Raw genomic sequence first — 14,256 nt, forward strand, 5'->3', positions numbered from 1 at the left:
CAGCTCCAGTTAATTCCTGAGTGTGACAGTGTTTAACCTACAAACTCCTTTGGAAATCCTCTAGCCTGCCTGAATAGGTTTTTCCGGCCACATGTGATTGTTCAGAGCCTCCCAACTGTGAGAGGCAGGAGATGTTCTAAACTGTCTAAACACAGATTCTTTTTTTTTTTTTTTTTAAAGGTCATTTCGGCTGCCCGGGAGGTGAGAGGGGCCAGGGCGCGGGTCGACCGGCGCTAAACCCCGGGCTCCCACACGGGTAGGCGCCCCTCCTCAGAGCCGACCAAGCCTCAGCGGCCGTGCCTACAAGGCCTCTCTACAGCCCCTAAACACAGATTCTTTTGAGTAGTTAAAAGATTGATTAGAAATTGTATTGGTGAAGGGTTTTTCACTTGTTGGGCCAATGTTTGCTGCTAAGTCTCCATACTCCTTACCTACTGTGTCCTTGGCAGTGTATTGATTGATATAATGAGTGTATAGAAATGTAAAATGCAGCTTTGTCCAATGCTTTTTTGGAGGCTGGTGCCTGACTTTGGAATAATCACCTTTAGAGAAAAATAAGTTTCTTAAAATGTTAACAGGCCTCCGGGCCAGAAGATGATATCAATCACCTGAACTTTTGCATATGATAAATTTGAAAGCCTGGCTTAGATTAGAACCAGGAACTACTGTCCTCGCATGACTCCACACCTTCCCCCATTATCCTCTATGCATAACTTAAGGTATAAAAACTACTTTGGAAAATAAAATGCGGGCCTTGTTCACTGAAACTTGGTCTCCCCATGTCACTCTCTCTCTCTCAAATTCTGGCTGAGTCTCCATCTGGAGCGCGGAACCCACCATGCTTGCTAATTATGCCTGGGCTTTTAAGATCCAACCGGGGAGGCCTCAGTGTCTCCTCTCCTTCGGGAGAACGGAAGGACGCCTGCGGCCTACGTAAGTGGTGCAAACTTCTTGTCTTGAAGTTTTATTGGTCTCCCGCGTAAACCAAGCTACTCAGCCTCTTTTCTCCACTGAATTTTCCTACTGAGCTATCCTCATTCTATTACTCTTTGTATCCTTAATTAAAGTGTAATTAAGCAGTTGTTTCCTGACCCTCGCCTATGCCGTCTCTCCTTCGAATACCCTGGATCAGCCGGGGCTGGACCCCGGCAAGGTTTAGTCTTTCCACCTACAGTCTAGGAAGTGGGTTCATCAAACTACTCCATAGATATATATTATTTAACTATTACATGCACTTCATGGCAAATAGTTGGGTAAAAGGTGGAAACAGTGACAGGTTTTATTTCTTGGACTCCAAAATCACTGTGGACAGTGACTGCAGCCGTGAAATTAAAAAACATAGCTCCTTGGAAGAAAAGCTATGACCAACCTCGACAGCATACTAAAAAGCAGAGACATCACTTTGCTGACAAAGGTCTGTCTAGTCAAAGCTATGGTTTTTCCAGTGGTCATGTTCGAATGTGAGAGTGGGACCATAAAAGGATGCTGAGTGTGGAAGAACTGATGCTTTCAAATTATGGTGTTGGAGAAGACTCTTGAGAGTCCCTTGGACTGCAAGGAGATCAAACCAGTCAATCCTAAAGGAAATCAATCCTGAATAGTCATTGGAAGGACTGATGCTGAAGTTGAAGCTCCAATCCCTTGGCCACCTCATGAGAAGAGCTGATTCATTGGGAAAAACACCTGATGCTGGGAAAGATTGCGGGAAAGAGAAGAAGGGGTAAACAAAGGACGAAATGGTTGGATGGCATATCAGACTCAGGGAACATGAGTTTGAGCAAATTCTGGGAGACTGTGAAGGACAAGGAAGCCTGGCATGATGCAGTCCATGGGATCACAGAGAGTCAGACATGACTTAGCAACTGAACTACAACTTTTACTATCCAAAAACAACAGGAAGCTTTTCCTACTCCCCTCCACCCACATTATCCTTCCCTACCCTTAAGGCAAGAGGTCCTCAGATGCACATGCCTTCAGCACAAGCAGATACCGTGAAAATGTTCGTCTGGTGGTTTAATCCCATCGACCCACAGTGGCGAGGGGAGAGGGGTGCGTGACAACAGAGGATGAGATGGTTGGATAGCATCTCTGAATCAATGGACACAAATTTGAGCAAACTTCAGGAGTTAGTGAAGGACAAGGGAGACTGGTATGCTGCAGTTCATGGGGTTGCAAAGAGCTGGACATGACTTAGCGACTGAACAACAATTACATGCACAACCCTGAAAAGGTACAATACTCATAGGATTTTTGGACTGAGTAGGAAAGTAAAGTGGCTTTTCATAGAGTACATGGAGTAGTCTAAACCACTTAATCCAACCCTGTTACAGAAAAGACTGTACCAAACCATTCCAAGGCATCCTCTTCACCAACATCCCCTCTTCTTCCTTCTCCTTTCTCCCCTTTCCCCTCCCCCTTCCTTCCCATTCCTCCTCCTCCCCTCCTCCCCCTGCTCTTCCCCTTCCAATCATCAGCCACAACCATCACCAAAAGCCCTGTGTACTAAGTATTATGCTCAGTGCGGAAAATGAAGCCCGGGAACCATTGGATCAATATATATGCATTCGTAGAACAGTCTTTCATGGTGTCATTTTACATGGTGGACTGAAAGAGACTTCATCTTCCCTTTCTAATGGTATCCTGGGATTCTGTCACTTCTTTGAAGGAGGTGCTAATAATGGTAATAAGCATGTACAGTGATTTGCTGGCCCCATGCCCCTCTCCTTGTCTCCAGGTTCACAGGAGCATGGCCAGAAGCCAACTCTGGGTGTTTCTGTTAAAGGTGGCCACAGCCTCCCCACTGAGAGCTCCTGGGAGAGGGAGGCTGCCTCTAATCAGGTAGCTGCCCCAAATTGAGCTCCTCCAAGAAGTATGAGCTGCAAATGTTATTATATGCGTTAGCCCTTCCTTCCTTACTCCTATGGTACCTGTAGGTCTTTCTTCAGTGAGGGAGCTCCACTCTCCCTCACCTCAGAGTTAAATGGAGCCTTGTGCTTGCTGCATGCTAAGTCACTTCAGTCATGCCCAACTCTTTGGGACCCCATGGGCTGTAGCCCTCCAGGCTCCTCTGTCCATGGAATTCTCCAGGCAAGAAAACTCGAGTGGGTTGCCATGCCCTCCTCCAGGGCATCTTCCCAATCCAGGGACTGAACCTGTGTCTCTTATGTCTCCTGAATTGGCAGGTGGGTTCTTTACCACTAGCGCCACCTGGAAAGCCCATAATGGAACCTCCAGTGCCCCCAAATCATTGGGTCAAATCCTCCAGAAATCATTAAAAAAATGTTTCCAGGAGTGAGTGCTATCTGGCAAGGAATTCATTCACTTTCTGGAGCTCCTCATTTCCTTCCATTGTGTTAATTCTCCCAACTCAATAGCCTCATCCCCCGCCCAGCCCCTGCACACATTTCCCTCTCCTCCCCCACCCCAGGGAAGAAACTGATTGATGCTGAAGTCACAATCCATCCAATTTTGTGATGGTCTTGGTACTCCAGACAATTGCCCTGCAGCAGCCACTGGCCATCCTCAGCCTGTGGCAGAACAACCACAGTTTCAGCAGGCTCATTTAGAGCTGCAAGGAGGTCGGAGGTGTGTGCTAGGTGTGTGTTTAGGAGTTTGCGCCACGTGTCTTGGATAAACGCCAAGGTCAGGAAGTCTATAGAGGGTTTCCCTCGTACTTCCTCTTTGATCTGTTTAAATCTGCCTTTGTACCACCTGCAGAGGGGCTGCTCCAGCCTGTTGGCATCACTCCCTTGCACAGTCTGTCTTCACTCAACGCTTATTTATTATTCAATTATTAGAGTTATTGGATGTGCTCATGGCTTATTACCCTCTGGGTGCATTTACAAGTAGGATAGGAAAAACACACTGCAGTTTAATTTCTGTTGTTACCAAGAAGCCTGTACTTACTGTGAAACCTCATCTTCGTGTCATAAAGCTTTTATGGCATATTTATCTTCTCAAACCTCGATTTTCCTTTTAGGGGCTACCTAAAATGTATATATGCATTCTCCATACAAAGTAGGTTAGAAGCAAGCCCTACTGATCAACAAGCTGAGCAAAGAGCCAAGAGCCCCAGCTGTTGGGGAGAGGAGCCTGTGAGCTAAAACCTGCTCCCTGAAGGTGATACCTGGTTCTTGATCATGTCCACATTTGCTTCACAGACTGTGTTTCCATCCCTTTCTGGTCTTTCTCCAAAGCTTGTTCTCTCTCTTCTCTGTGATGTGTGGACAAACACCTGTGCATACAAGTGCGTGCACACACACGCGTACACACACACACACACACAGCAGCCTGCTATCCACAACACAAACAAAGACGTATCAACAGTTTTCTGGGGACAGTGGGGGCACGTTTAATGTCATCATTGCAGACCTCCCTTGTGGATTCTTTCAGAGGAGAGAAGGTTGCTAATTTTCTCTCTTCCTGTAAACCCTTTTGCAGAAGGAAGGCCAAGAATATATGGACTGTATCCGGGGCTGGTCTGCTTCTCTGCACATGATAAAAGATTCATAAAGTACCAAGAATGCAGACCGTTTCTTCCCAGGTGACTCAGTGGTAAAGACTCCACCTGCCAATGCAGGAGATGCCGTTTCGATCCCTGGGTCTGGAAGATCCCCGTAGAGGAAAGGGCAACCCACACAAGTATTCTTGCCTGGAGAATCCCATGGACAGAGGAGCCTGGCGGGCTACAGTCCATGGCGTCACAAAAGAGTCGGCCACAACTGAGCAGCTGAGCACACGTGCCCGAGTGCGGACCCTTTCTTCTTCCTGATGCGGAAGAGGAATGCTCGAGTGAAAGGGGCCTGGGAATCAAGTGTTATTATTCTGGCTATAAATGTTCAGTGATTGTCAAGAACACAAGGGAACATGAGAGATCTGTCGTTCCTTCTTTCCCACTTTCTGTCATTCATGTCATTGTCTTAGGGTAGCTAGTCCATCCCAATGGTTAGGCAGCATACCCCTATGACTCGGCGCCCTGGCATCACTGCAGAACCATCTGGAGCCCACGTGATGTCTTTGCCTCCTGACAGCTCATGTCACAGGTCCAGACCCTGTCTCCCCACCGGGTATTTACCAGAATTTGTGCTCTACCTTCTCAAGTTCCCTGCGGGACCAGGGCAGCACGTAGCTCTGACCTCTCCTGGCAGTAACATGTGGACGCTTTATCCAGTCAGGGTTTCAAGGCTCGAAAGGAATGTGTCCCAAAGTACTTACAAGCAACCAGAGCCTGACACGCTCTGGTCACTCTCTGGAGAACAACCTGGGACCAGCCAAGGCAGCTTCTGTTGTTGTTCAGTCACTAAGTTGTATCTGACTCTGCAATCCCATGGCCTGCAGCACACTGGGCTTCCCTGTCCTTCCCTCTCTCTCAGAGTTTGCTCAAACTCATGTCCATTGAATCAGTGATGCTATCAAACCATTTCATCCTCTGTCACTCCCTTCTCCTCCTGCCCTCAATCTTTCCCTGCATCAGTTTTTTCCATTCCATTGTGTTGGCTTTTCGCATCAGGTGGCCAAAGGATTGGAGCTTCAGATTCAACATCAGTCCTTCCAATGAATATTTAGGGTTTATTTCCTTTAGGATTGACTGGTCTGATCTCCCTGCTGTCCAAGGGACTCTCAAGAGTCTTCTCAAGCACCACAGTTCAAAAGCATCGATTCTCTGGTGCTCAGCCTTCTTTATGGCCCAACTCGCAGATCTGTACATGACTACTGGAAAAACCATAGCTTTGAGTATACAGACCTTAGTCGGCAAGTGATGTCTCTGCTTTAACTAGAGGCCATCTGAAATAGTCCATATGTTGGACTTGGCTGGATGGGCTGGAGTCCCCAGAGAGAGCATTACATAGGCTTCCATTCTGGCCTGTGAGGGAGTCACTGTGTCTGAACCTGGAGCTATAGGAAAGTCAGAGGGCAGCAGGGCCTTCACTCCAGTGATCCCCAAAGCCATAAGCCCAGAGGCATCTGGTCTCCTTAAAGCAAATGTGCAATTCACGTGGACCTGAGTTAGGGGGTTTGGCTTGTTCTGCCTGGGGTCCTGCTCAGCCAGCAAGAGCAACACTAGCTCTGAAGCCCTGAAGAGGAACATTCAGAGTAATTTAGACACTAAAAGAGTGTTTGCTGGTTGTCCATTGATTTCCTACTGCTGCTCTGTTATCTGGGGAGCCAGAAGCGCTTTCTCCCTCAAAACCCTCCCTCCATATAATTTGCCAACCTCAACAGGACAGCACCTGAACAAAATGCTCTTCCGCGGGAGGCTGTGTTAGTGCATCATTTTCATCTCAGCATCCCTCTTCCTTTAGAGGTGCCCACAGCAATTCTCACTCCCTCCTGCCTCTCTAAATAGTTTCTATTGCCCATTTCCTGATGATGCACTTAGGTTTGTCTCTTGAAAAACACTGTTATTCCACCCCAGAAATACAGCCCCCCAAACTGTTGCATCTGGTCCTTTTTTTATTCTTTTTTTGCATCCAACCTTTTTTTTTTCCCCCTTCACTGTTTGAATCAGAGGTCAAGGGCGTCTGATGCTGCAGTACAATAACCAGCAATCACTTATTGGACTAGCTCCCTGGGAGAAAAGCTTTGCCCGTTGAATTGCAAATGGCTGATCAAAAGCAGTAAATCTTTTCCAACAATAAGGTCTGGCTTTGCCACGTTGGGCTTTGCCAAATATTTCAAATAGCCTTTCTGGTCTAAGCAAGGTGGGGTGTTGGTATTTATCATTAGTCAAAGGCAGTGTTCTTAAACTACAGGTCCTGATCCACTCCCTGCATGCTCAGTGACTTCAGTCGTGTCTGACTCTTTGCCCACAGTCCCTGCCAGGATCCTCTGTCTGTGGGATTTCCCAAGCAAGAGTACTGGAGTGCTTCAGGAGATCTGCCCGATCCAAGGACTGAACCCTCATCTCCTGCATTGGCAGGTGAATTCTTTACAACTAAACCACCAGGGAAGCCCTATGATCCTCTAGGGGGATCTAAAATCAGTTGAGTAGCTTACAGTGGCAACCCACTCCAGTATTCTTGCCTGCAAAATCCCATGGACAGCAGAGCCTGGCAGGCTAAAGTTCATGGAGTCACAAAAGAGTGGGACACAATTTAGTGACTAAACAGCAACATTTTACAACTAGCATTACAAAATAGAATTGGGGGAATTCCCTGGTGGTCCATGGTTTTTATTCCACACTTCCATTGTAGAGGACATGGATCAATACCTGGTCAGAGAACTAAGATCTCTCAAGCCATGTGGTACAACCAAAAAAAAAAAAAAAAAGAGAGACAGAGAGAGAAAGAATTGAACCAAGTAGAATAAAATAAACATATGAATACACCTCATGTAATATATAATAAAAGTAGAGTTCTCTGGAAAATTTTTGTTCTAGTATATATTTATACACACCTAGGTCTATAAATCAGAGAAGGCAATGGCACCCCACTCCAGTACTCTTGCCTGGAAAATCTCATGGATGGAGGAGTCTGATAGGCTGCAGTCCATGGGGTCGCTAAGAGTCAGACATGACTAAGCGACTTCACTTTCACTTTTCACTTTCACTCTTTACTTTCATGCATCGGAGAAGGAAATGGCAACCCACTCCAGTGTTCTTGCCTGGAGAATCCCAGGGACAGGGGAGCCTGGTGGGCTGCCATCTATTGGGTTGCACGGAGTCGGACATGACTGAAGCGACTTAGCAGCAGCAGCAGGTCTATAAATGTGTGTACTGAAAAGTCAAAGTGAAAGTCGCTCTGCTGCTGCTGCTGCTGCTGCTGCTAAGTCGCTTCAGTGGTGTCCGACTCTGTGCGACCCCATAGACGGCAGCCCATCAGGCTCCACCATCCCTGGGATTCTCCAGGCAAGAACACTGGAGCGGGTTGCCATTTCCTTCTCCGATGCATGAAAGTGAAAAGTGAAAGTGAAGTCACTCAGTCATGTCCGACTCTTAGCGACCCCATGGACTGCAGCCTACCAGGCTCCTCCCTCCATGGGATTTTCCAGGCAAGAGTACTGGAGTGGGGTGCCATTGCCTTCTCCAAAAGTCGCTCAGTTGTGTCCAACTGTTTGCAACCCCGTGGACTGTATAGGCCAGAATACTGGAGTGGGTAGCCTTTCCCCTCTCCAGGGAATCTTCCCAACCCATGATCGAACCAGATCTTGCACACTGCAGGCAAATTTTTTACCAGCTGAGCCACGAGGGAAGCCCAAGAATACTGGAGTGGGTAGCCTATCCCTTCTCCAGCGGATCTTCCTGACCCAGGAATTGAACTGGTGTCTCCTGTATAGCAGGCAGATTCTTTACCAACTGAGCTATCAGGGAAGCCTGAGGTAGGACCTAAAATGTATTCCCTTTAAAAAAAAAATAATTTATTTTATTTTTTATTTGACAGTGTCAGGTCTTTGTTGTAGCACTTGGAATCTTCGTTGGCGGTGCACAGATTCTGTAGTTGAGGTTTGAAAGCTTAGTTTCTCCCAGTCATGTGGGATCTTCGTTTCCCCACCAGGGATTGAATTAGCGTCCCCTGCATTGCAAGGCAGATTTTCAACCACTGAACCACCAGGGAAATCCCCTATTTCTGGTTTTTTTTTTTTTTTTAATCTTTATTTTTATTGTGAAATATATAAAACTCCCAGCTACATATATACAATTCATATTTTTAATTTATTTTTTATTGAAGGAAAATTGCTTTACAGAATTTTGTTGTTTTCTGTCTAACCTCAACCTGAATCAGCCACAGGTATACATATATCCCCTCCCTTTTGAACTTCCCTCCCATCTCCCTCCCCATCCCACCCCTCTAGGTGGATACAGAGCCCCTGTTTGAGTTGGCTGAGCCATACAGTAAATTCCCATTGGCTATCTGTTCTACATATGGTAATGTAAGTTTCCATGTTACTCTTTCCATACATCTCACCCTCCCCTCCCCTCTCCCCATGTCCATAAGTCTATTCTCTGTTTCTCCATTGCTCCCCTGTAAATAAAATCTTCAGAACCATTTTTCTAGATTCCGTATTTGTGCATTAGAATGTGATATTTATCTTTCTTTTTCTGACTCTTTTCTGACTCACTTCAGTCTGTATAATAGATTCTAGGTTCATCCACCTCATCAGAACTGACTCAAATGTGTTCTTTTTCATGGTTGAGTAATATTCCATTGTATATATGTACCACAACTTATTTATCCATTCATCTGTCGATGGACATCTAGGTTGCTTCCATGTTCTAGCTATTGTAAATAGTGCTGCAATGAACAATGGGATACCTGTGTCTTTTTCAACCCTGGTTTCCTCAGGAGTGGGGAATCCCTAGGAGTGGGATTGCTGGGTCATATGGAGGTTTTATTCCTAGTTTTTTAAGGAATCTCCATACAGTCTTCTCTAGTAGCTGTATCAATTTACATTCCCGCCAAGAGTGCAAGAGTGTTCCCTTTTCTCCACACCCTCTCCAGGATTTATTGTTTGTAGACTTTTTGATGATGGCCCTTCTGATGCAAAGAGTTGACTCATTGGAAAAGACTCTGATGCTGAGAGGGATTGGGGGCAGGATGAGAAGGGGACGACAGAGGATGAGATGGCTGGATGGCATCACCGACTCGATGGACATGAGTCTGAGTGAACTCCGGGAGTTGGTGATGGACAGGGAGGCCTGGCGTGCTGTGATTCATGGGGTCGCAAAGAGTCGGGCACGACTGAGCGACTGAACTGAACTGAACTGATTCTGACCAGCGTGAGGTGATATCTCATTGTGGTTTTCATTTGCATTTCTCTAATAATGAGCAATGTTGAGCATCTTTTCATGTGTTTGTTAGCCATCTGTATGTCTTCTTTGGAGAAATGTCTGTTTAGGTCTTTTTCCCACTTTTTGATTGGGTTGTTTGTTTTCCTGGTATTGAGTTGTATGAGCTGCTTGTATATTTTGGAAATTAATCCTTTGTCAGTTGTTTCATTTGCTATTATTTTCTCCCATTCTGAGGGTTGTCTTTTCATCTTACTTATAGTTTCCTTTGCTATGCAAAAGCTTTTAAGTTTAATCAGGTCCCACTTATTTATTTTTGTTTTTATTTCCATTACTTAAGGCAATGGCACCCCACTCCAGTACTCTTGCCTGGAAAATCCCATGGACAGAGGAGCCTGGTAGGCTGCAGTCCATGGGGTCGCTAAGAATCGGACATGACTGAGCGACTTCATTTTCATGCATTGGAGAAGGAAATGGCAACCCACTCCAGTGTTCTTGCCTGAAGAATCCCAGGGACGGCAGAACTGGTGGGCTGCCATCTATGAGGTCGCACAGAGTCGGACACGACTGAAGTGACTTAGCAGCAGGAGGTGGGTCATAGAGGATCTTGCTTTGATTTATGTCATTGAGTGTTCTATGTTTTCCTGTAAGAGTTTTATAGTTTCTGTCTTACATTTAGGTCTTTAATCCATTTTGAGTTTATCTTTGTGTATGGTGTTAGGAAGTGTTCTAATTTCTTTCTTTTACATGTAGCTGTCCACTTTTCCCAGCACCATTTATTGAAGAGGCTGTCTTTGCCCCATTGTATATTCTTGCCTCCTCTGTCAAAAATAAGGCACCCATAGGTGCATGGGTTTATTTTGGGGCTTTCTATCTTGTTCCATTGGTCTATATTTCTGTTTTTGTGCCAGTACCATACTGTCTTGATGACTGTAGCTTTGTAGTATAATCTGAAGTCAGGAAGGTTGATTCCTCCAGCTCCATTCTTCTTTCTCAAGACTGCTTTGGCTATTTGGGGTCTTTTGTGTTTCCATATTAATTGTGGAATTTTTTGTTCTAGTTCTGTGAAAAATTTTATTAGTAATTTGATAGGGATCGCAGTGAATCTGTAGATTGCATTTGGTAGTATAGTCATTTTCACAATATTGATTCTTCCTACCCAGGAACATGGAATATCTCCCCATCCATTTATGTCATCTTTGATTTCTTTCATTAGTGTCTTATAATTTTCTGTGTACAGTTCTTTTGTCTCCTTAGGTAAGTTTATTCCTAGGTATTTAATTCTTTTTGTTACAATGGTGAATGGGATTGATTCCTTAATTTCTCTTTCTGATTTTTCATTGTTAATATATAGAAATGCAAGTGATTTCTGTGTATTGATTTTGTATCCTGCAACTTTGCTAAATTCACTGATTAGCTCTAGTAATTTTTTGATACTATCTTTAGGGTTTTCTATGTACAGTATCATATCATCTGTAAACAGTGAGAGCTTTACTTCTTTTCCGATCTGGATTCCTTTTATTTCTTTTTCTTCTCTGATTGCTGAAGCTAGGACTTCCAGAACTGTGTTGAATAATAGTGGGGAAAGTGGGCACCCTTGTCTTAATCCTGATCTTAGGGGGAATATTTTCAGTTTTTCACCAATGAGAATAATGTTTGCTGTAGGCTTATCATATACGGCTTTTACTATGTTGAGGTCGGGTCCTTCTATGCCCATTTTTTTGAAGAGTTTTAATCATAAATGGGTGCTAAATTTTGTCATAGGCTTTTTCTGCATCTATTGAGATTATCATATGGTTTTTATTTTTCAATTTGTTAATATGGTATATCACATTGATTGATTTGGGTATATTGAAGAATCATTGCATTCCTGGAATAAACCCAATTTGATCATGGCGTATGAGCTTTTTGATGTGTTGCTGAATTCTGTTTGCTAAAATTTTGTTGAGGATTTTTGCATTGATGTTCATCAGTGATATTGGTCTGTAGTTTTCTTTTTTTGTGTAGTCTTTGTCTGGTTTTGGTATCAGGGTGATAGTCGCCTTATAGAATGAGTTTTGAAGTGTTCCTTCCTCTGCAATTTTTTGAAAGAGTTTTAGAAGGATAGGCATTAGCTCTTCTCTAAATGTTTGATAGTATTATCCTGTGCAGCCATCTGGTCCTGGGCTTTTGTTTTTGGGGAGATTTTTGATCACAACTTCAATTTCAGTGCTTGTAATTGGGTTGTTCATAATTTCTATTTCTTCCTGGTCCAGTCTTGGAAGATTGAACTTTTCTAAGAATCTGTCCATTTCTTCCAGGTTATCCATTTTATTGCCATTTGGTTGTTCATAATAGTCTCTTATAATCCTTTGTATTTCTGCATTGCCTGTTGTAACCTCTCCTTTCTGATTTCTGATTTTGTTGATTTGATTCTTCTCTGTTTTTTCCTCGACGAGTCTGCCCAAAGGCTTGTCAATTTCGTTTCTCTTCTCAAAGAACCAGCTTTTAGTTTTATTAATCTTTACTGTTGTTTCTTTCATTTCTTTTTCATTTATTTCTGCTCTGATCATTATGATTTCTTTCCTTCTACTAATTTTTGGGTTATTTTTTTTGTTCTTCTTTTTCCAGTTGTTTTAGGTGTAAAGTTAGGTTGTCTATTAGATGTTTTTCTTGTTTCTTGAGGTAGGATTGTATTCCTATAAGCTTCCCTCTTAGAACTGCTTTTGCTGCATCCCATAGGTTTTGAGTTGTCATGTTTACATTGTCATTTGTTTCTAGAAATTTTTTTATTTCTCTTTTGATTTCTTCAGTAACCTGTTGGTTATTTAGAAACGTGTTGTTTAATCTCCATGTTTTTGTGTTTCTTACAGTTTTTTCTTGTAATTGATATCTAGTTTCATAGCGTTGTGGTTGGAGAAGATGCTTGATATGATTTCAACTTTCTTAAATTTACTGAGGTTTGATTTGTGACCCAAGATGTGGTCTATCCTGGAGAATGTTCCATGTGCACTTAAGAAGAAGGTGTATGCATCTGCATTTGGATGGAATGTCCTGAAAATAGCAATGAGATCCATCTCATCTAATGTATCATTTAAGACTTGTATTTCCTTATTAGTTTTCTGTTTTGATGATCTGTCCATTGGTGTGAGTGGGGTGTTAAGTCTCCTGCTATTATTGTGTTACTGTCAATTTCTTCTTTTATGTCTGTTAGTGTTTGTCTTATGTACTGAGGTGCTCCTATGTTGGTGCATAGATATTTACAATTGCTATGTCTTCCTCTTGGATTGATCCCTTGATCATTATGTAGTGTCCTTCTTTATCTCTTGCAATATTCTTTATTTTAAGGTATATTTTGTCTGATATGAGGATTTCTACTCCAGCTTTCTTTTGCTTCCCATTTGCATGGAATATATTTTTCCATCATCTCACTTTCAGTCTATATGTGTCTTTAGGTCTGAAGTGGGTTTCTTGTAGACAGCATATATATGAGTCTGGTTTTTATATCCATTCAGCCAGTCTGTGTCTTTTGGTTGGAGCATATAATCCATTTACATTTAAACGAATTATTGTTATATATGTTCCCATTGCCATTTTCTTAATTGTTTGGGGTTGGGTTTGTAGATCTTTCTCCTTCTCTTGTATTTCTTGACTATATAAGTCCCTTTAACATTTATTGTTAAGCTGGTGTGGTGGTACTGAGTTCTCCTAACTTTTGTTTGTCAGAAAAGCTTTTTATTTCTCCATCAATTCTGAATGAGATCCTTGTCAGGTACAGTAATCTTGGTTGTAGATGTTTCCCTTTCAGTACTTTAAATATATCCTGTCATTCCCTTCTGGCCTGCAGAGTTTCTGATGAAAGATCAGCTGTTAAATGTATGGGGTTTCCCTTGTATGTTACTTGTTGCTTTTCCCTTGCTGCTTTTAATATTCTTTGTGTTTAGTCTTTGTTAGTTTGATTAGTATGTGTCTTGGCATGTTTCTCCTTGAGTTTATTCTGTATGGGACTCTGCACCTCTTGGACTTGATTGACTATTTCCTTTTCCATGTTGGGGAAATTTTCTACTACAATCTCTTCAAAAATTTTCTGATACTCTTTATTTTTCTCTTCTTCTTCTGGGAGCCCTATAATTCTAATGTTGGTGCATTTGATATTGTCCCAGAGGTCTCTGAAACTATCCTCAGTTCTTTTCATTCTTTTTACTTTATTCTGCTCTTGGGAAGTTATTTCCACCACTTAATCTTCCAGGTCACTGATTCATTTTTCTGCTTCAAATATTCTGCTATTGATTCCTCCAGAGTATTTTTAATTTCGGTAATTGTGTTGTTTGTCTCTATATGTTTATTCTTTAATTTTTCCAGCTCTTTGTTAATTGATTCTTGCATTTTCTCCATTTTGTTTTCAAGGTTTTTGATCATCCTTACTATCTTTATTCTGAATTCTTTTTCAGGTCGTTTGTCTATTTCCTCTTCATTTATTTGAATTCTGTGTTTCTAATTTGTTCCTTCATTTGTGTAGTATTTCTCTGCCTTTTCATTAATTTTTTTAATTT

The sequence above is a fragment of the Bubalus kerabau genome, chromosome 12 (assembly GCF_029407905.1).
Source record: "Bubalus kerabau isolate K-KA32 ecotype Philippines breed swamp buffalo chromosome 12, PCC_UOA_SB_1v2, whole genome shotgun sequence".
NCBI classification, from domain to species: Eukaryota; Metazoa; Chordata; class Mammalia; order Artiodactyla; family Bovidae; genus Bubalus; species Bubalus kerabau.